Below are 23,030 nucleotides of genomic sequence, written 5' to 3' on the forward strand. Positions count from 1 at the left end.
TTCTTGTGGCAACATGGTGAAAGAACTGTGCGAAGTATTGGTATTAACTGGCTATATATCGTAAATACTAAAGACATTGCAGAATTCCGACCTACCAGCACCGTGTGATTAATAAACTTTTTAATAATAAAACGCACACACTGGAACTATTATTATCGCGCCAGTGCTGCCAGCTGATTGGACTAGAACGGGACGTGGACCACCGCCGTAACGGAAATATTAATGAAACAGGATGATCCATCATTATCTTCACGCCACGAACCAGGATTAATTTCACACATCGTCCGGGCGGACCACCACTGACGCCATTGCACTGCCTGCACCAGCAGTTAAGACATTAAAAGAAAATTACTACGCTCTCTCTCATTTCAAAATTAAAGACAATTGCAGTTAAATTATCTATTATAAAAACACTGTCACAATATCAAGGTTCAATTTTGTATAGTTCCAATTAATATTCTTTCCATTATTTCGTTTATTTGATAGTGTTGAAAACCCGCCAAATTAAATTTCAATTAATAATTTTCTTTCAAAATTCTTCTGAGACATTTTGCTGTTCGTAATAATTTTATTTTAATGTTTGTGTGTAACTTCTTTTGGAGGGAGTACATATTTTATTTTTTGTGCAGTAAAATTAGCTAGCATAAAATTACGTATATTACCAGCTGATGGTACCCGCCATTACTACTTGAAAACTGACAAATAGTATTTTTGCACCTATTTTCTCATTGCCTGTCAGCTTCAAAACAAACGTAAGTATTTCGTGGACACCTAGCAGATGTGCGATGTCTATTTTATTTTATTTATTTATTTATTTATTGTTCCGTGGGACCAAATTAAGGAGAAGTCTCCATGGTCATGGAACGAGTCAATACATGAAATTATAACCCGATATTAGAAACAGATAAAATGAAATATAAAAAAAAACATATTCAGGTGACAAGTCATAAGTTTAAATAAAGAAAATCAACAATGTAACACTGGAATTTGCTTAATTTTTTAGCTCTTCCAGGAGCTCCACGACAGAATAGAAGGAGTGAGCCATGAGGAAACTCTTCAGTTTAGACTTAAAAGAGTTTGGGCTACTGCTAAGATTTTTGAGTTCTTGTGGTAGCTTATTGAAAATGGATGCAGCAGAATACTGCACTCCTTTCTGCACAAGAGTCAAGGAAGTGCACCCCACATGCAGATTGGATTTATGCCTAGTATTAACTGAGTGAAAGCTGCTAACTCTTGGGAATAGGCTAATATTGCTAACAACAAACGACATTAAAGAAAGTATATACTGTGAGGACAATGTCAGAATTCCCAGACTATGGAATAGGGGTCGACAAGAGGTTCTCGAACTTACACCACATACAGTTCGAACAGCCCGTTTTTGAGCCAAAAATACCCTTTTTGAATCAGAAAAACTACCCCAAAAAATAATACCATACGACATAAGCGTATGAAAATATGCGAAGTAGACTACTTTTCGTGTTGAAGTGTCACTTATTTCAGATACTGTTCTAATGGTAAATAAAGCAGCATTTAGTTTCTGAACAAGATCCAGAACATGGGATTTCCACAACAGCTTACTATCTATCCGAACGCCTAGGAACTTGAACTGTTCCGTCTCGCTTATAATATGCCCATTCTGTCTGATCAAAATATCGGTTCTTGTTGAATTGTGAGTTAGAAACTGTGAAAACCGAGTCTTATTGTGATTTAGCATCAAATTATTTTCCACAAGCCACGAACTTATTTCATGAACTACGTTATTTGATACTGTTTCAATATTACACAGAAGATCCTTCACTATCAAGCTGGTGTCATCAGCAAACAGAAATATTTTTGAATCACCTATAATACTAGAAGGCATATCATTTACATAAATAAGAAACAGCAGTGGCCCCAACACCGACCCTTGGGGCACGCCCCACTTAATAGTGCCCTATTGGGACTGAACGTCACTACCACTCTCAGTATTGCGGAGAATTACCTTCTGCTTTCTGTTCTTAAAGTAAGAGGTGAACCAATTGTAAGCTACTCACCTTACTCCATAATGGTCCAACTTCTGCAGTAATATTTTGTGGTCAACACAGTCAAAAGCCTTCGTTAAATTACAGAAAACACCTAGCGTTCGCAACCTTTTATTTAATCCGTCCAAAACCTCACAGAGAAAAGAGAATATAGCATTTTCAGTTGTTATACCATTTCTAAAACCAAACCGAACATTTGACAGCAAATTATGTGAATTTAAATGCTCCAGTAACCTTGTATATACAACCTTCTCGATAACTTTAGCAAACACCGATGGAATAGAAATAGGTCTATAATTGTCAACATTATCCCTGTCTCCCTTTTTATAGAGTGACTTTACTACCGAGTACTTTAATCGGTCGGGAAACGGACCACTCCTAAAGGAAAAGTTGCAGATATGGCTAAGTACTGGGCTAACATACATAGAACAATACTTCAGTATTCTGCTAGATACCCCGTCATATCGATGAGAGTTCTTGGTCTTTAGTGATTTAATTATTAACTCAGTCTCCCTCTTGTCAGTATAATGGAGGAGCATTTCAGGTAACAGTCTCGGAACACTTTTTTCTAAGAGCGCTATATGATTCCCTGTTGGGACTAGGTTTCTATTTAGTTCACCTGCTATATTCACAAAGTGATTATTAAATACTGTACACATATGCGACTTATCAGTAACACGGACATTCCCACTGCGCACCGATTCTATATTCGACCTGTCTCTGCAGACCAGCCACTTCCTTTACGACTGACCCTATGGTTTTAATTTTATCCTGAGACTTAGCTATTCTATCTGCATACCACATACTTTTTGCCTTCCTAATAACATTTTTAAACTCCTTACAATACTGTTTGTAATGGGCTGCTGCATTTAGATTTTGACTGTTTCTAACGTTTTGATGTAATTGCCACTTTGTTTTACAAGATATTCTTATCCCTTTAGTCAGCCACCCAGGATGCCTGTTTGTGCTAGTACCCTGTTTTGAAAGTTCTAATGGAAAGCAACTTTCAAAGAGCACGAGAAAAGTATTGAGGAAAGCATTATTTTTATCGTCTACTGTATCAGCACTATAAACATCTTGCCACTCTTGTTCCTTGATAATGTTTACAAAAGTCTCTACAGCAACTGGATCAGCTTTTCTAAGAAGTTGGTAACTATATTTTACATGTGTTGCAGCCAAAAATCTTTTAGAGTTAAAACTTGTGCATCATGATCTGAAAGGCCATCACCTTTTTGCTAACAGAATGCCCTTCCAGTAATGAGGAACGAACAAAAATGTTGTCTATGGTTGTTCTACTGTTCCCTTGCACTCTCGTTGGAAAGAACACGATTTCCATAAGATTATATGAATTAAGAAGGTCTACCACCATTCTCTTCCTTGCACAACCACTTATACAATTAATATTAAAGTCACCACATATAACAAACTTTTTGTATTTCCTATAAAGTGAACTAAGAACCTTCTCTAGCTTCAGCCCAAATGTTGTGAAATCGGAGTCTGGGGATCTATAAATAACAGGAGTTAGAAGTTTAGCTCCGTTAAATTTAACCACACCTGCACAACATTCAAACACATTTTCAGTGCAGTACTTTGAAACATCAATTGACTCAAATGGGATGCCGTTTTCACATACATGGCTACTCCCCCACACCGCAAAGAGCTCCTCGAAAAGCTGCCAGTCAACCTGTATCCTGGTAAAGGAAGCCTCTGAATTGCCTCCTTATTTAAGAAGTGTTCAGATATACCAATAATTTCAGGGTCAACATCTATAAGCAGTTCACTAATTTTATCTTTAATACCTTGTATATTTTGATGAAATATACTAATTCCCTCATTACTCGGATACGTAAGCTTTGTCAAAACTGGTTCCTTTGTTAGAGAGACTTCCCTTAAGCAGGAATATCTATCAGCTGACTTAAATCTAAAAAAGGTGCATCTCTAACACCCACTACTGCAGGAATTTTCCCATGAGTGATCCCACCAATCCTACCTATGCTGTCACCTATGAGCTATGCCAACCTCCCCTTCCCATACCTGTTGAGGTGCAGGCCACGTCTAGTGAAACCCGTCCTGCTGATAGACTCCACCGACACCACTGAAATGTGACTCATGCTTTCTGTCATCAGCGCACCCCCAAGTCTCATGTTATTACGCGTGACGGATGTATTAAGATGAGGCCGATCGTGACGCTGAAACAGTTCCACGAAATGCACATTCGTGTTGTCAGTCTGAGTGGCTATCTTTTCCAGGTCACCATCTATGTCATACTCCCCATCCCTATCAATACTATTACCAGCCCCACTCACTATCACTATCTGATCCTCTTTACTAAAATCCCTATATAACCCCCCTATGTTAACAGTCACCTGAACCAATCCTGCATTAGGCTTCACGATGCTGGTGACCTGGTACTCACTCCCCAGCACTTCCTGCAACTGCTGGCCTACACCTCTGCCATGAGAACTACCTAACAGCAGAACCTTCTTCTTTCTCTTCGACTTTGCAACTGTTCTAGCCACCGTAACTACTGAGATCTGCTGCATATTTCCTACATCTACAGCTACTAGAGATTCCTCTCCACTAGACTCTGACACTTGGTCATATCTATTGTAAACACCAATAGTAAAACTATCTGAAAATCTTCTTCTCCTAGCAGATCTCTTGCCAACAGCCAGCTCCCATTCCCCAACCCCCTTCTCCCTCCTCATCCTATCTAGCTCCTCCTGTGCGTTTTTCAACTGCGCCTGAAGGGCACAGATCTTACGCCCCTGCTCCTCTATCAACTTACTCTTGCTACATAACCTGCAGTTCCAGGAGAGGATCTCACCAGAATGTCCACTGGCTTCCCCACTGCATTGGCCCCTACAATACTTTTTTTTTACTTTTAGAGTTTTACTGGAATTATATTGACTTTAATTGTTCATTTGGCCCCCGTTAAAGTTATTTTTCGCATCTATATAATAATTGTACTGAATTACCTAATTTATTTTTTATTACATAAACATTGGCATACCATATTTAGATTAAAATTGAAATCTTATTGACCCCACATAGGATTCTGCACATTCTGACAAAGACTATGCCAATTTTTTTTCGTCCATGACTAACAGGGATAGTCAGATTCCTTGTATTGGTCATGTTTTATTATTTAAAAGGATTTTTTTCAGAAGTAGAGAACTAGTTTCTTTACAAGCTGGAATTATACTGTTAAATGCAGAGGCGAGAGCGGATACATGGAAAGAGAACAATGAAGGCTTCTATGAGAGTGGAGATGTATCTGATGTGACAGAAGAAGAAACAGCTGTCGATTTTGAAGGGATAGGAGATCCAGTATTACAATCAGAATTTAAGAGAGCATTGGAGGACTTAAGATCAAATAAGGAAGAAAGGATAGATAACATTCCATCAGAATTTCAAAAATCATTGGGGGAAGTAGCTACAAAGCGACTAATCACGTTGACTTTCGGAAAAATTTCATCCACACAAATCCGAAGACTGCGACAACTGTAAGAATTATCCAACAATCAGCTTATCATCTCATGCATCCGAGTTGGTTACAAGAATTATATACAGAAGAATGTTCAAGAAAAGATAGATGATGATCAGTTTGGGTTTAGGAGAGGTAAAGCTATCAGAGAGGCGATTCAGACGTTGAGATTGATAATGGAAGAAATGCCAAAGAAAAATCAAGACACGTTCATAGGATTTGTCGACCCGGAAAAAGCGTTCGACAATGTAAAATGGTGTAAGATGTTCGAAATTCCGAGAAAAATGGGAGTAAGATACAGGAAGAGACGGGTAAATACAATATGTACAAGAGCCAAGAGGGAAAAATAAGAGTGGACGACCAAGAGCGAAGTGCTTAGATTTCAAAGAGTGAAAGACAGGTTTGCATTCTCTTGCTCGTACTGTTCAGTCTTTACATAGAAGAACCAATGATGGAAATGAAAGAAAAATTCAGGAGTGGAATTAAAATACAAGATGAAAGGATTTCAAACTGCATCAGGATGCACTGCAAGTACTATGACAGTTAGGCGGGAGGTAAGAAAACTTGGATGTCATGGTCGAGCGGCTGCTCATATGCCACAAATCACGCCGTTACTTGCGAAACGACGCCTCGCTTGGTGTAAGGGGCGTTAACATTGGTCGATTGAACAGTGGAAGAACGTGTGGAGTGACGAATCACGGTACGCAATGTGGCGATCCGATGGCAGGGTGTGGGTATAGCGAATGGCCCGTAAACGTCATCTGCCAGCGTGTGTAGTGACGACGGTAAAATTCGGAGGCGGTGGTGTTATGGTGTGGTCGTGTTTTTCATGGAAGGCCTTGCAACCATTTTTGTTTTCCGTAGCACTATCAGAGCACAGGCCTGCATTGATGTTTTAAGCACATTCTTGCTTTCCAATATTGAAGAGCAATTCGGGGATGACGACTGCATCTTTCAACACCTGTTCGTAATGCTCAGTCTGTAGCGAAGTGGTTACACGACGTTAACATCCCTGTAATGGACTGGCCTGCACAGAGTCCTGTCCTGAATCCTATACAACACCTTTCGGATGTTTTTGAATGCCGACTTCATGCCAGGCCTCACCGACTGATATCGAGGCCTCTCCTTAGTGCAGCACCCCATGAGGAGTGGGCTCCCATTTCCCGAGAAACCTTTCAGAACCTGATTTAACGTATGGTTGCAAGAGCGCAAGCTCTCATCAAGGCAAAGGGGGGGTCAACACCATACTGAGTTCCAGCTTTATCGATGGAGGGCGCCACGAACTTGTAGGTCATTTTCAGCCATGTCTCCGGATACTTTTGATCAAATAGTATATTGAGTGATAGTGGAGAAAAATTACATGCTCCGCTGAATTAAATGAACACTGTAATGAGCATGGAATATGGAATGAAAGTAAATTGGAAAAAGACGAAAGTAATGAGAAGTAGCAGGAATGAGAGCAGCGAGAAACTTAACATCAAGTCTGATGGTCACGAAGTACATGAAATTATGGAATTTTGCTACCTAGGCAGCAAAATAACCCTTGACAGACAGAGTAAGGAGGCTATCAAAAACAGACTAACACTGGTCCAAGAAAAGTCTACTAGTATGATTCATAAGGCTTAGTTTGAGGAAGAAATTTCTGAGAGTCTACGTTTGGAGCACAGAATTGTGTGGTAGTGAAACATGGGCTGTGGCAGAAACACGAACAGATAAGAATCGAAGCATTTCAGGTGTGGTACCACAGACGAATGTTGAAAATTAGGTGGACTTATAAGGTAAGGAATGAGGACGTTCTGCGCAGAATCGGAGAGAAAAGGAACATGTGCGAAACACTGACAATAAGAGGGAGGAGGACATCTGTTAAGACATCAGGGAATGGCTTCCATGGTACTAGAGGAAGCTATAGAGGGCAGAAACTCCGGAGGTAGGCAGAGATTGGAAAACGTCCAGCAAATAACTGAGGCTGCGAGTGCTACTCTGAGATGAAGAGATTGGCAAGGGCGAGGAATCCGTGGCGGGCATCAACTAGTCAGAAGACTGATAACACAAGAAAAAATAATGTTACTTTGGTCTGTGGAGTAGATACTGAAATGCCATTTACTGTCACATGCTTTTCCCCAATATGTTTTCGAGAGTGACGATCTGACTGCAATCAGGTATTACCACGCAGTTACAAGCTTCCTATGTAGACGTCAATGACTAATTGCCCTCCCCACCACACGCCCCCACCACGCTCAACCTTTTACCGTTTCATTAAAGACAACAATGGAAATACTATCTGTGACAGTGGTGCTAATGGACAGTTACTGAACACAGGTTTCCGAAATTCCTTCACCAAAGAAGACGAAGTAAATATTCCATAACTCGAATCAAAGAAATCTGCCAACATGAATAACTTAGGAATAGGTATCGTCGGAGCAGTGAAGCAACAAAAATCAGTTAAAAACAGCAACTGTTACTCCCTAGACTGTATACCAATAAAGCTGATACAATAGCCCCGTACTTAACAATCATATACGTACAACTGCTCGCTCAAAGTTCTGTACCCAAAGACTGGAAAACTGCACATGTTACACAAATATTCAAGACAGGCAATAGCAGTAACCCACTAAATTAAAGGCCCACATAGTTAACATTGATACGCAGCAATATTTTGGAACATATATTACATTATGAATTATCTGCAAGATAACTTTCTTTTAATACACAGTTAACACGTACACTCCTGGAAATTGAAATAAGAACACCGTGAATTCATTGTCCCAGGAAGGGGAAACTTTATTGACACATTCCTCGGGTCAGATACATTATATGATCACACTGACAGAACCACAGGCACATAGACACAGGCAACAGAGCATGCACAATGTCAGCACTAGTACAGTGTATATCCACCTTTCGCAGCAATACAGGCTGCTATTCTCCCATGGAGACGATCGTAGAGATGCTGGATGTAGTCCTGTGGAACGGCTTGCGATGCCATTTCCACCTGGCGCCTCAGTTGGACCAGTGTTCGTGCTGGACGTGCAGACCGCGTGAGACGACGCTTCATCCAGTCCCAAACATGCTCAATGGGGGACACATCCGGAGATCTTGCTGGCCAGGGTAGTTGACTTACACCTTCTAGAGCACATTGGGTGGCATGGGATACATGCGGAGGTGCATTGTCCTGTTGGAACAGCAAGTCCCCTTGCCGGTCTAGGAATGGTAGAACGATGGGTTCGATGACAGTTTGGATGTACCGTGCACTATTCAGTGTCCCCTCGACGATCACCAGAGGTGTACGGCCAGTGTAGGAGATCGCTCCCCACACCATGATGCCGGATGTTGGCCCTTTGTGCCTCGGTCGTATGCAGTCCTGATTGTGGCGCTCACCTGCACGGCGCCAAACACGCATACGACCATCATTGGCACCAAGGCAGAAGCGACTCTCATCGCTGAAGACGACACGTCTCCATTCGTCCCTCCATTCACGCCTGTCGCGACACCACTGGAGGCGGGCTGCACGATGTTGGGGCGTGAGTGGAAGACGGCCTAACGGTGTGTGGGACCGTAGCCCAGCTTCATGGAGACGGTTGGGAATGGTCCTCGCCGATACCCCAGGAGCAACAGTGTCCCTAATTTGCTGGGAAGTGGCGGTGCGGTCCCCTACGGCACTTTGTAGGATCCTACGGTCTTGGCGTGCATCTGTGCGTCGCTGCGGTCCGGTCCCAGGTCGACGGGCACGTGCACCTTCCGCCGACCACTGGCGACAACATCGATGTACTGTGGAGACCTCACGCCCCACGTGTTGAGCAATTCGGCGGTTCGTCCACCCGGCCTCCCGCATGCACACTATACGCCCTCGCTGAAAGTCCATCAACTGCACATACGGTTCACGTCCACGCTGTCGCGGCATGCTACCAGTGTTAAAGACTGCGATGGAGCTCCGTATGCCACGGCAAACTGGCTGACACTGACGGCGGCGGTGCACAAATGCTGCGCAGCTAGCGCCATTCGACGGCCAACACCGCGGTTCCTGGTGTGTCCGCTGTGCCGTGCGTGTGATCATTGCTTGTACAGCTCTCTCGCAGTGTCCGGAGCAAGTATGGTGGGTCTGACACACCGGTGTCAATGTGTTCTTTTTTCCATTTCCAGGAGTGTATTTAGAAACATCGTTCTCGAGAAATGCAACTACCTCTTAACGGCCATGAAGTGTTGAGTGCTATCATCAAGGGATTTCAAATTGATTCCGTATTTCTATGTTTCAAGAAGGCTCTCGACATCTTACCTCTTAGTCGGCTTGTAATCAACTTGCATGCTTATGGAACGTCGTCTCAGTTACGCGGCTGGATTCGTGACATCCTGTCAGCGAGGTCACACTTCGTAGTAACACACGGAAAATCATTGAGTAAAACAGAAGTGATACCTGGCATCCCTCAAGATAGTGATATAGCCCTCTGCTGCTCCTTATCTCTACTAACGATTTAGAAGATTATTTTCCCAGTAGTCGTAGGTTGTTTGCATATGATGTTGAATTTACCGCCTAGTTAAGTATCCAGAAGATCAGAACACACTGCAAAAGGATTTAGAAAAGGTATCTGTATGGTGCGAAGATTGGCAAGTGAGCCCATATAATGAAGATTATGTGGTTATCTACAGTAGTGCTAAAAGTAATGTATTAAACTTCAGTTACATGATAAATCATTCAAGGCCGTACATGGAGCTAAATACCTAAGAATTACAGTTACGTACAATTTAAATAGGAAAGAATACATTAAAAATACTGCGTTTTATTGGCAAAACACTAAGAAGATTCAACAGATCTACGAAAGAGACTGCTTACTCTACAGTTGTCCGTCCTCTTTTGGAGACCTGTTGCGTTGTATGGATTCCTTGGCAGACAGGGTTGCGGAGTACATCGAGGTAGTTCAAAGAAGGGCATCACATTTTGTATAATCAATAAATGGGGGAGACAATGTAAATTACATGATACAGGATTTAGGGTGGACATCATTAAAACGGAGGCGTTTATCTTTGCGGCGAGATCTTTTCATAAAATTTCAATCACCAACTTTCTCCTCTGAATGCCAAAATATTTTGTAGATCCGGAGCTATATAGGAAGAAAGGGTTATTATAATAGTATGAGGTTAATCTGAGCTCGCACGGGGAGATATAGATATTCGTTTATTTCGCACCCTTTTCGAGAGTGGAATAATACAGAATTATTGTGAAGGTGATTCAGTGAACCCTTTTCCAGGTATTTTAGTGTGATTTGCAGTGTGATGTGGAAAAATTTGGTGTTAAAGTACTCGTTCTGCTGAGCAAGTTGCAACCTACGCTCTAATGTTTAGAATCAGCCTATTCTGGAACGTAAAGCTGAATGTCTGCTAGATGCTATTGCGTTCGACATACCATCTGGAAGTTAATGTACCTGTTCTCCATAAATCAGAGCAGACAAGTCGAGAATTATATCTTCAGCATTTGTCAATAGAATGGTAGTCACGTTCGACTTGGTGAAACTGCCGACTTTTTACCGTCGTAAATACTGATCGGCTAGAAATAAAAGCGAAGTTGCTGTGTATGAAATCTTATCTTCAACCACGATTTCAAGGAAGAATGAACCATCCACTCACTTCACCCATTACGTGGGAAAAAGCGTTCATCCGATGTTGTCTTTAAGGTTATTTATGCAAAAGAACTAAGTAAATGAATAACATATTAGCAAGAGTCATTATATACACTTCATTTCTGCCTTTATTTCACAATTTATTGTGCCAAAACTGTTCACCTTTGTGATCCTGACATTTTCAATGCACAAGCACTCGGAGCGAATTGCATGAACGCTTTTCTTCCCGATTGTTGACGCTTTAGGCCTTCTAATTCGTTTAAACTATTACCTTTAAAAAAATTTCAAATGTGTGTAAAATCTTATGGGATTTAACGGCTAAGGTCATCAGTCCCTAAGCTTAAACAGTACTAAAGCTAAACTAACCTAAGGACAAACACACACACCCATGCCCGAGGGAGGACTCGAACCTCCGCCGGGACCAGCCGCACAGTCCATTTGCCTTTCATTTTCTTTTTTCCTTTATTTCTTCTTATAAGCAGTCTTTTGGCGTGTTTGAGGTGGCCCGTCTTGAATCTATCTCCTGTGCCTATTTCTTAATATCATAGTAGCGTTTGTGCCCTAGTCCTCCATTATTTATGGAGTGTATTCTGCTCTTAGCCTTCCTCTAAGGTTTCTAGCCTGTACTGCTCCCGCTCGAAATATGGATGTGATTGCCTGAAGTCTTACACCCATCGTATCATTCTGCTACTTCTAGTCAGTTTTTTAAATACTATCCTTTCGTCACCAATTCTGCCAAGAACCTTTTGGCTTCTTATTTCGTCAGTACGCTTAATTTTCAGCATCCTTCTGAAGCACCACATATTAACGATTCTCTTATTTTGAGATTTTTCCACCAACCTGCAATTCACAGCTATATAATAGTGTGCTCCAAATATGTGGAACCAAATAATTTATACACTTTTGTGATGAAGTCCTTCACTGTACTGCAGCAAAGTGATTTAAAATATGTCGTGATATTTTTTCCTGCATTGCAATTACTTTCTTTGCCTCAGACTATGTTAGCAATTCCCTTTCCTCTCTGTTCATACTACACTCCTGGAAATTGAAATAAGAACACCGTGAATTCATTATCCCTGGAAGGGAAAACTTGATTGACACATTCCTGGGGTCAGATACATCACATGATCACAGTGACAGAACCACAGGCACATACACACAGGCAACAGAACATGCACAACGTCGGCACTAGTACAGTGTATATCCACCTTTCGCAGCAATGCAGGCTGCTATTCTCCCATGGAGACGATCGTAGAAGTGCTGGATGTAGTCCTGTGGAACGGCTTGCCATGCCATTTCCACCTGGCGCCTGAGTTGGACCAGCGTTCGTGCTAGACGTGCAGACCGCGTGAGACGACGCTTCATCCAGTCCCAAACATGCTCAATGCAGGACAGATCCGGAGATCTTGCTGGCCAGGGTAGTTGACTTACACCTTCTAGAGCACGTTGGGTGTCACGGGATACATGCGGACGTGCATTGTCCTGTTGGAACAGCAAGTTCCCTTGCCGGTCTAGGAATGGTAGAACGATGGGTTCGATGACGGTTTGGATGTACCGTTCACTATTCAGTGTCCCCTCGACGATCACCAGAGGTGTACGGCCAGTGTAAGAGATCGCTCCCCCCACCATGATGCCGGGTGTTGGCCCTGTGTGCTTCGGTCGTATGCAGTCCTGATTGTGGCGCTCACCTGCACGGCGCCAAACACGCATACGACCATCATTGGCACCAAGGCAGAAGCGACTCTCATCGCTGAAGACGACACGTCTCCATTCGTCCCTCCATTCACGCCTGTCGCGACACCACTGGAGGGGGGCTGCACGATTTTGGGGCGTGAGCGGAAGACGGTCTAATGGTGTGCCGGACCGTAGCCCAGCTTCATGGAGACGGTTGCGATTGGTCCTCGCCGATACCCCAGGAGCAACAGTGTCCCTAATTTGCTGGGAAGTGGCGGTGCGGTCCCCTACGGCACTTTGTAGGATCCTACGGTCTTGGCGTGCATCCGTGCGTCGCTGCGGTCCGGTCCCAGGTCGACGGGCACGTGCACCTTCCGCCGACCACTGGCGACAACATCGATGTACTGTGGAGACCTCACGCCCCACGTGTTGAGCAATTCGGCGGTTCGTCCACCCGGCCTCCCGCATGCACACTATACGCCCTCGCTGAAAGTCCATCAACTGCACATACGGTTCACGTCCACGCTGTCGCGGCATGCTACCAGTGTTAAAGACTGCGATGGAGCTCCGTATGCCACGGCAAACTGGCTGACACTGACGGCGGCGGTGCACAAATGCTGCGCAGCTAGCGCCATTCGACGGCCAACACCGCGGTTCCTGGTGTGTCCGCTGTGCCGTGCGTGTGATCATTGCTTGTACAGCCCTCTCGCAGTGTCCGGAGCAGGTATGGTGGGTCTGACACAACGGTGTCGATGTGTCCTTTTTTCCATTTCCAGGAGTGTATATATTAGAATAAATTATTAATTACAAATCCACATGTTTTAGACTAAAAGCCAAAACATTTCATTGGTAATTCATTTCATATTCTAGAATACGTATATTCATAAAAATCTTACATCAGATGCTAAAACGAATAAATATTTTGTAATGATTGATGATAAACATGAAGTCTGGAGTTATTTACTCTCACTGACCTCTGAAATACGTAACGTCACAGATCCCTTATTGTAACTCATAGTGCTACTAAACTGAAAAAGAAGTTGACTATTGTTTATTGACTACAGTAATAACCGACGAAGATGAAAGTGTTCGGATTAAAAAGAGTGTAAGACATAAATGTAGTTCAAAAATGATTCAAATTGCTCTGACCACTATGGGACCTTACATCTGAGGTCATCACTCCCGTAGAACTTAGAACTACTTAAAGCTAACTAACCTAATGACATCACACGCATCCATGCCCGAGGCAGGATTCGAACCTGCGGCGGTAACGGTAGCACGGTTCCAGACTGAAGCGCCTAGAACCGCTCGGTCACTGCAGCCGGTGGAATGTAGTCTTTTCCTCGACAGTTACATCGGAGAAGTAATGATAAAAATAAAAGTGAGATTAAAATGCACGATGAATGGCATCAACGATAAGATTTTCAGATGACATTGTCATCCTATGTCAAAATGAAAAAGAATTACAGAATCTGTGGGAAGGAATGATTCAGATGCACAGAATATGGATTGAAAGGAAACCAGAAACATATGTAATCAGAAGTAGGTGAAATGAGAATAGCGGGAAACGTAGCATCAAAATTTGTGATCGCTAAGTAGACGAAGCTAATTAATTCTCCTACCGTAGAAGCAAAATAACCCATGACGGGGGAAGCAAGAAGGACATAAAAAGCAGACTTCCTGCCAGGTGAAGTCTACAGGTATTAACCATATAGTTTAATATAAGCAAGAAATTTCTGGGAATGTACTTTGGAGCACAGAATTGTATGGTAGTGGAACATGGACTGTAGGAAAACCGAAGCGGAAGAGAACGTAAGCATTTGAGATCTTGTGCTACAGAAGAGTGTTGGACATCAGATGGACTGATAAGGTAAGAAATGAGGAGGTTCTATAGAGAATCGACGATAAAAGGAAAATGCAGGATGACAGGATTTGTGTTAAGATATACGACAATAACATCCAAGGCATTAGAGTGAGCACTCGTCTCAGAACTGTAGGGGAAGATACATATTCAAATACGTAACTCAGGACACAGGGTGTAAGTGTTACATTGGGATGAGGAGATTGGTACAGGAGAGAAATTCTTTCTGGGCCGCATCAAACTATGCAGAAGTGTAATCGGTCAAAAAAAATGTAGTTCATCTTTAATAGTCCCTGTGTATTACGCGGTAACGCAATATGTTGTCGTGTTGATTCTCCATTTTCTGACATTACTGCGCCTGTGGGGACGTAGGTTTTACATAAAAGAGTCGTATGGTAAGCCAGGTTCGGAGACGCCGACGAGTAGTCTCCGCCGTGTAATCGGTAAGGGTTTTCTCTACCGCACACAACTGCACATATCCGAATGGTGCCTAAGATCTGTGAAATGGCCGAGGGAAGGTTACTGCAGTGCTAGTGAATATGATGTGGTGTCATTCGTGTGATGTATTATGAGAGAAATTTTAGGGTGAAACTAGGTGTCGGCTTGTAGTCCACTCTTCTCGAATAGCATCCGGGGCACAGACAGATCACAATCAACAAGGTCATTTACATGACTTCATGCCTTAAGAGAGTATAGAGGTTTGGGCACTTGCGTTGGCTCAAAGTCCGGTGATAACGAAGCACCATGTCCAAAGAGTGGTGGTGCTAACAGCATGAAACTATGGATAATCATGAAAACTGTTTCTCGTGAAGATACGTTTCCATAGGATGTTTCACTATCGTAGATACAAACGATAGGAGCGAGCAGAGGGCAAGATATAAGCAAATAATCATAATAAACCTTGGTACGGAAACCAGTGGTTTCCTCAATATGACGTATTATGCTTGTATTCATGAACATGATGTAACAGAGCTCATAGCAGAGTCCTCGCAGATCCAAACTGCAAATAAGCACTTTGTAAGTAGGCTGTTTAGGATTTTTTATTGGTAACGCCGCCGCCACGTAGCGCTCTGTATGAAAATCACTGGCTGTGCTGTGCGCAGTCTGTGTTTAGTTTGCATTGTTGTCTGCCATTGTAGTGTTGGGCAGCGGCAGCTGGATGCTAACAGCGGGTAGCGTTGCGCAGTTGGAGGTGAGCCGCCAGCAGTGGTGGACGTAGGGAGAGAGATGGCGGAGTTTTGAAATTTGTAAGAATTGGTGTCATGAACTGATATATATATTATGACTATAAAGGTAAATACATTGTTTGTTCTCTATTAAAATCTTTCATCTGCTAACTGTGCCTATCAGTAGTTAGTGACTTCTGTAGTTTGAATCTTTTAGTTAGCTGGCAGTAGTGGCCCTCGCTGTATTGCAGTAGTTCGAGTAATGAAGATTTTTGTGAGGTAAGTGATTTGTGAAACATATAGGTTAATGCTAGTCACGGCCATTCTTTCGTAGGGATTTTTGGAAGTCAGATTGCGTTGCGCTAAAAAAATATTGTGTGTCAGTTTAAGCACAGTCGTGTATAATTGTTCAAAGAGGACGTTTCGCATAGACCAGTCTTATATAATTGTTCTAAGGGGACGTTTCATATGTCGACCCTTAGCCGAGGATACCTCACTGGAATCTTCTGATTTTTTCTTGTAGTTTGTGTAATTAATGTAGATTTCTTTTATTGCTAGCGCGTAATCATAGAGGGAATTTCCTTTGTAGTTGTAGTCTTTCATTGTTGTACAGTACAACAGTTGTGGCATGCATGTAGAGTTGCACCAAGTATTTCGCAGCTGCGCTTGCAATTAACTAAATATTATTTTCAGTGCTATGTTAATGTGTTCTCTTATTTTTGCTCTTCAAATTGTGCTTTTCTGTGTTATCGTGTGAAATATTGTGACAATAATGGCGTGTGAAAAACGTAATACTAGGCTCCAAAGTAAACTGAGAAATGACAGTGAAGACGAAAGGAGAGTGTTAGCGCCACCGTGTAATGAATTCACAAATGTTCAAAGTAGTAATTTGGTAATAGTGCATAAGGAAATGGAGTGGGTTGCAAATAATGGTGTAGGCAGTGAAACAATTAGCGAACAGACGACACAGTGTTGTTATTTGTACATTCTTGCTTGTTAGTGGCACGATTACGTAACGACTATAAGGCTTACATACTTAGAACAGATACCAGTACGGCTAATGAGATTTTAATGCAACATTTTGGTTTACTTGAAAATAAATACTGGATTTAAAGTACTTTCTGTGAGATACCAGATGACTCAGTGGTTAGTTTATGTGACAGCTACACGATTTTATCACGACGCTACTAATGAGTGACAATTTACAATGTTGCTTTTGCACTGTATCTGTTTTATATCTGCACAGTTTTTCTGTATTATTCTGGGAAGTAAAACATGTTTTAGTAGTAACTTTGTGGTATAGCTACAATAAGACAGCCTTTTCTGTAGCACAACAATACGTTACAGTACAGTACTTAATTCATCACGGCAATAAGCGTAGTAACTGCGATATCTGTACGCAAAGCATTTCACTTTTGTTTATCATGAGGTGAGTACATTGACTTCTGCAGAACTTAGCTTTCGGAGGACGATAACTACGACACTTCCACAGAGATTACCTTACAACACGACGTACAGTTTATCGCTACAGTACGCGTATTTGAGTGACAAATTTTGTACTTAAAACATTTATTTTTAAAGATATTTGAAATACAATGATACAAAGGTTTTCTGTGATACATTTCATTCCATTGCTGTAATCTGTAACATCTGGGGATATAATTACATTAATCCTCAGAGGGGTACACGCTTACTTTGTGTACCATGTGTTTGGCAAGCACAAGGAGCCCTAGCTAATATGGTATTTGTTTATACAACTTTACACATCGGTACCATGTTTCTCTAACACATAAATTACACAGCTATCTGATCATTTAACTGAGAGAGACAAACATTTACTTTACTACATCAGTGACAGATGTTTACGTAATTACACCATTGGATAACTTCACACTTACGAAGTTGTATTTTGTGAACTGTTCATATTCTTTCGGAACCATTGTGATACTATGAGAGCTTTGAATGACATATTTAGTATGGGATCACGATTTTAAAGTACGTTTGAGGCAGATGACACTTTTGACAGGAGCAGAGAATTTTTTTAGGTTTTGAAATTTTTGGAGGAAGCTACGACGATTTTGAGAATTTGACTGAGGTGTTATGATATTATTACGATGACGATGTGTATTATGCTGTTGTGGCATGTTTATGATCAATAAGCTGATGCTATATGAGGAATTTCATTATGCTACTTATTTGTTATGATGAAATATTGAAGAAGTGTGGACGAATATGTATATGTGTAATAAGGTAAGGAATAATGAGTAGTGGTTAGGGACTCTGGTTTGTGAAAAAGGTGGTTGGAAACCAAGAATCGTACTTTAAGAGATGAAATGTATGTAAATGCTTGAATGTACCACAATGCCGCCGAAAATTTTTAGGACACTTTTATACTTACAGGATTTTGTTTCTACAGATTTGTAACGCAAGTTCTTGACCTGTGAAATTTTTTATATGAGACTGCCACTGTAGCGGAAACTGGTGTCGTAAATATTTCGGTAAGACAGTTAAGAGACCACCTGCGCGTAATGAGTCGTGGGCAACCAGCTGGGCGACAGCCACTGGGAAACAAGCCATTTGTGTGTGCCTTTCAGAGGCACAGGTGGAGAAAAAAATAAAGAGGCCATTACCCTCGCTATTGAAATTCCTTTGTAGAAATCATTGCAAAAACGACACGCTCATTACTTGGAAAGACATTTTCTTACATATGCATACCTGACAATGACAAGCGTCTTTCTACGAGAGTTGAGAGAATTTGTACTAACTTATGAAATGTCACATGACTATTGAATGATATTTTTATGCTTTGCCTTTCATAGTTACTTGTTTCATTTGATATCTGTTTTTCAACTGTGTTACAGCATTGGTTTTATAAAATAAAAGTAAATGCATTTGCTAATGTGAAAACTTTCTGTCAACAGATCTGTTAAATAATAATTTTATGATCCACATTCTTAAAAAAAAAAGGAGCACTTGGAAAAGAAAGAACAATAAGAAGGGACTAGTAACAGGAACTGCATACATAATTTTCTTTTCAAGTACTTGGTAATTTATTTAATAGAATGAGTTGTGGTGCACCACTTTAATTACATAGTCATTAAGATGTGATTATAACTTTCCCTTATCTGCATTGTTGTCTTTAGTGTACTATTTTTTCTGCTTGTGGGTTTGTCATGTTTAGGTATAAGTTATTACATTTATTGCTGCTTGCTATGCTTACTTGCATTTTTTATTCATTGCTGTTTGTGTTAATCGATTTGTGCTGCTGCATTGCGTCGTCCCTTAGTTTAGCATCTGAGCTCAGTAGATTTTAAGTTAGCTTAAGAGGGGGTAGACTATATAAGAAACTAACTATGATGAATTGGAAGAGAAGCATTGAGAAGCTATATGAAAATGATTTGGCCAAAAAAAGTAGTGTATAGTGGAGAAAAACTATTTTTGAAAGAGGATGAGAAAAGTACAGAAAGCAGGTATAGATAGGACTTTTTGGAAATAATGAAGAACGAAGGGAGATCTCCGAGAAGTAAAGAAAGTTTTGTTTGCAAAATACTGCAGTAAAACAAACCCTGCCCTTTCCTTGTGTTATCCCACTATGTGTTTGTGTACCCTTGTGTATTTGTTTTCTTCCTGTCTCTGTGTGCTGTTTCATAGATTCTTCTTCTTTTCTAATACTAAGCTACTTTCACTATGATGAGGAATACTGTTATCCTCAAATATAATTTGCATTAATAACATGTTATTTACTTTGTAAAGATGTTGACACATTATTTATTCTGTTTTGATCTAATGCTCATGTGTGAAGTTGATGTTTCAAAAGTTATTCTGATCTTTTATGTATGTACTTATCTCGTAATTTTGTAACACTGATGTATTTGCTATTTCGATTCTTTTGTAAAGCCTGTACTACTGCAAATGTTATCTGTATTGTTATGTTCTTTAAAGATGTATTTTGTACCTTTGTTATTGCATTCTTATGTTATAAAATTGTAATTGACAACCAGTTCATCAAATTAAGTAATTTGTAAATTACATTTCACTGCACACATTTCTGTTGGTCCTAGTATATGGAAAATATGTGAGAAGTAGGGACTGATAGTGTTTGCACGTGTGTTAATAACTCAATAAGGGACTGGATAACAGCATTGCTGGTTCTAAGGACATTTCAAAAAAAAATTTTCTGAGTGCACAAGTGGTGGTTATGGACTTGTTATATTATCAGCAAGACTCTTCAATGGTGATTGTGCGCCTGCACAGTCAAACAGATGGCTGCTGGCCATCTCTACAAGGACTACAGTGGGTCTACACATTTGATGACCCACCAATACCATTATTTCTACAAGGACTGCAGTGGGTCTGCACATCTGGTGGCCCTCCAATACCGTAATCTGTACCAGGACTACAATCGGTCTACTCTGTGACGACCTACGTACCAATATTCTTTAAAACTTCGACTGACTCTGCTGTGGGTTTGCTCTGTTGTGGCCCTGCATATCAAGAGTCAGCACTGTCTTTCCGTTGGAAGCACAACACTACTTCTTCAAGACTGCATGGACATACACTACTTCCATGTGCATTTTCTTTTACTACTCAGCCTTTGAGAAAAACACTGCAATTTTACTTTGATGAATGATCATGACTGTCTTTATGGACTGTGAGAAAATTTTAGCTTTTGACCAACATTGTATCGATAAGTGATTGCATTTCATTTCTTTGTTATTGTAATTATGAAAAAAATTTTCAAATCTGTATTGGCCACTGCCCAAAACAATTTGTAAATTTTTTTGTGGGGAGCATGGGGGCTATGTAAGTAGGCTGTTTAGGATTTTTTATTGGTAACGCCGCCGCCACGTAGCGCTCTGTATGAAAATCACTGGCTGTGCTGTGCGTAGTCTGTGTTTAGTTTGCATTGTTGTCTGCCATTGTAGTGTTGGGCTGCGGCAGCTGGATGCTAACAGCGCGTAGCGTTGCGCAGTTGGAGGTGAGCCGCCAGCAGTGGTGGACGTAGGGAGAGAGATGGCGGAGTTTTGAAATTTGTAAGAATTGGTGTCATGAACTGATATATATATTATGACTATAAAGGTAAATACATTGTTTGTTCTCTATTAAAATCTTTCATTTGCTAACTGTGCCTATCAGTAGTTAGTGACTTCTGTAGTTTGAATCTTTTAGTTAGCTGGCAGTAGTGGCACTCGCTATATTGCTGTAGTTCGAGTAATGAAGATTTTTGTGAGGTAAGTGATTTGTGAAACATATAGGTTAATGCTAGTCACGGCCATTCTTTCGTAGGGATTTTTGGAAGTCAGATTGCGTTGCGCTAAAAAAATATTGTGTGTCAGTTTAAGCACAGTCTTGTATAAATTTTACAAAGGGGATGTTTCAACTTGAAGAGAAAAACATTACCGTAACATTCAGCATGTCTACTCACTGATGCCTATACACGTTCAAAAATGCCACGTGTGTTCCCGACTACTCTCGAATAGCCTCAAGAAAGTGCGCCAATGGACAATCAGACATGTACAAAAATGTTCAAATGTGTGTGAAATCTTAAGGGACTTAACTGCTAAGGTCATCAGTCCCTAAGCATACACTCTACTTACCCTTAATTATCCTAAGGACAAACACACACACCTTTGCCCGATGGAGGACTCTAACCTCGCTGGTACCTGGCGCACAGTCCATGACTGCAGCGCCCAAGACCGCTCAGACATGTACGACACACGCTTTCCTTCATCATAAGGAATTTCATACAGCATAGCCTCAGGTATAAACAGTGTTATAACAATGGCGTAGTTCTACTTGTGTATACGTCATATGGGGGAGTCCTTTGGTTTCTGGACTTAGAGGTTCTTAGAACTGTTTACTTGTTTCGCTGTCTTGTACTCGTTACTTATGTTTTTACCTATGTTAGAAAAAATTCTCCCGAACAGGTCCTGAAGGCCCAACGGTATCGACCGGCAGCCGTGTCATCCTCAGCCCACTGACATCACTGGTTGTGAAGATGGAGGGGTATGAGGTATGCTCACCGTTCTCCCGGCGGTATGTCAGTTTCCGAGATTGGAGCCGCTACTTCTCGGTCAAGTAGCTCCTCAGTTTGCCTCCTCACAAGAGCTGAGTGCACCCCGCTTGCCAACAGCGCTCGGCAGACCCATCCAAGTGCTAGCCCAGCCTGACAGAGCTTAATTTCGGTGATCTGCCAGGAACCTGTTTTACCATTGCGGCAAGGCCGTTGACTTTTACCTATGACGAGCGTACAATTCGTATGGTGGTGATCGGCACAAAGTACGAAAATACCTTATTTCTCTTGATGTTATCGTTCCTCAAACGGAATAAAGTACCAGTCCTTTATGTATGTCATAATTTAGATTATTGATTTGTACTAATATAAAGGAGAAGAAGTTACTAAATCAAATGACAATTTTAATCCATCCTATGACACTGGACTGGCGATGCTCCATGTCCAGACTGAGTACATATAGTACATACTGTATATCCTGTATGTATACCTCACCGTGTCTGTCGGTTAGTGAATGATGCACTAGAGAAACGCCAGTTACTAAGCCTACATCTGCACTTGAATTTCATCCACATTACAATCACTTCGCGAGGCGTGCATGGGAGGAAACAAGATTTGGCTCCACTCTTCTTGGAATAGACAATGCATCCGTGCGTCTCAAACACTGATGCTCATGTCTGTTACGCTCTTCCCCTTTCTTAAATGGACGTTTGACAGAATTTGCTTTTTATGGATATTCTCTGCCTCTAGTAATACTTAAAACGTGTCAGTTTATTTATTTATATTTCGTTAGTTCATTTGCTGATCTGAGACATACTGTTACCGTTTAAATAAACCATTGCTGGCAGCCTCATTGATGGCAAATGATTACTGGGTGCTTATTGTGGGTTAAATTTTCCATAGCTGTATGGATGTGAGACGTAATGAACTCGGGAAGGGACCGGCGGGATCCGGTGATTCTAGGGTGGTCCCTGGGAGTGGTCTGTTCTGAAAAATGCTTCTTTTTATTACTAATTGCGGATAGCGTCGGTAGCTGTTACAGATTTCTTAATTAGCTTGCAAAAATCTAGTGGTTACTGCAGGAATAAAAAGAAGGTAACTATGCCTCTTCAGCGGTTCAAACTCATTACAGTTCTGAAGTTTTGGCACCAACTAACACCCGGGAGCCGGAGCTACTCGAAGGACTGCCGCCTACT

Source organism: Schistocerca gregaria, chromosome 7 (genome assembly GCF_023897955.1).
Source record: "Schistocerca gregaria isolate iqSchGreg1 chromosome 7, iqSchGreg1.2, whole genome shotgun sequence".
NCBI classification, from domain to species: Eukaryota; Metazoa; Arthropoda; class Insecta; order Orthoptera; family Acrididae; genus Schistocerca; species Schistocerca gregaria.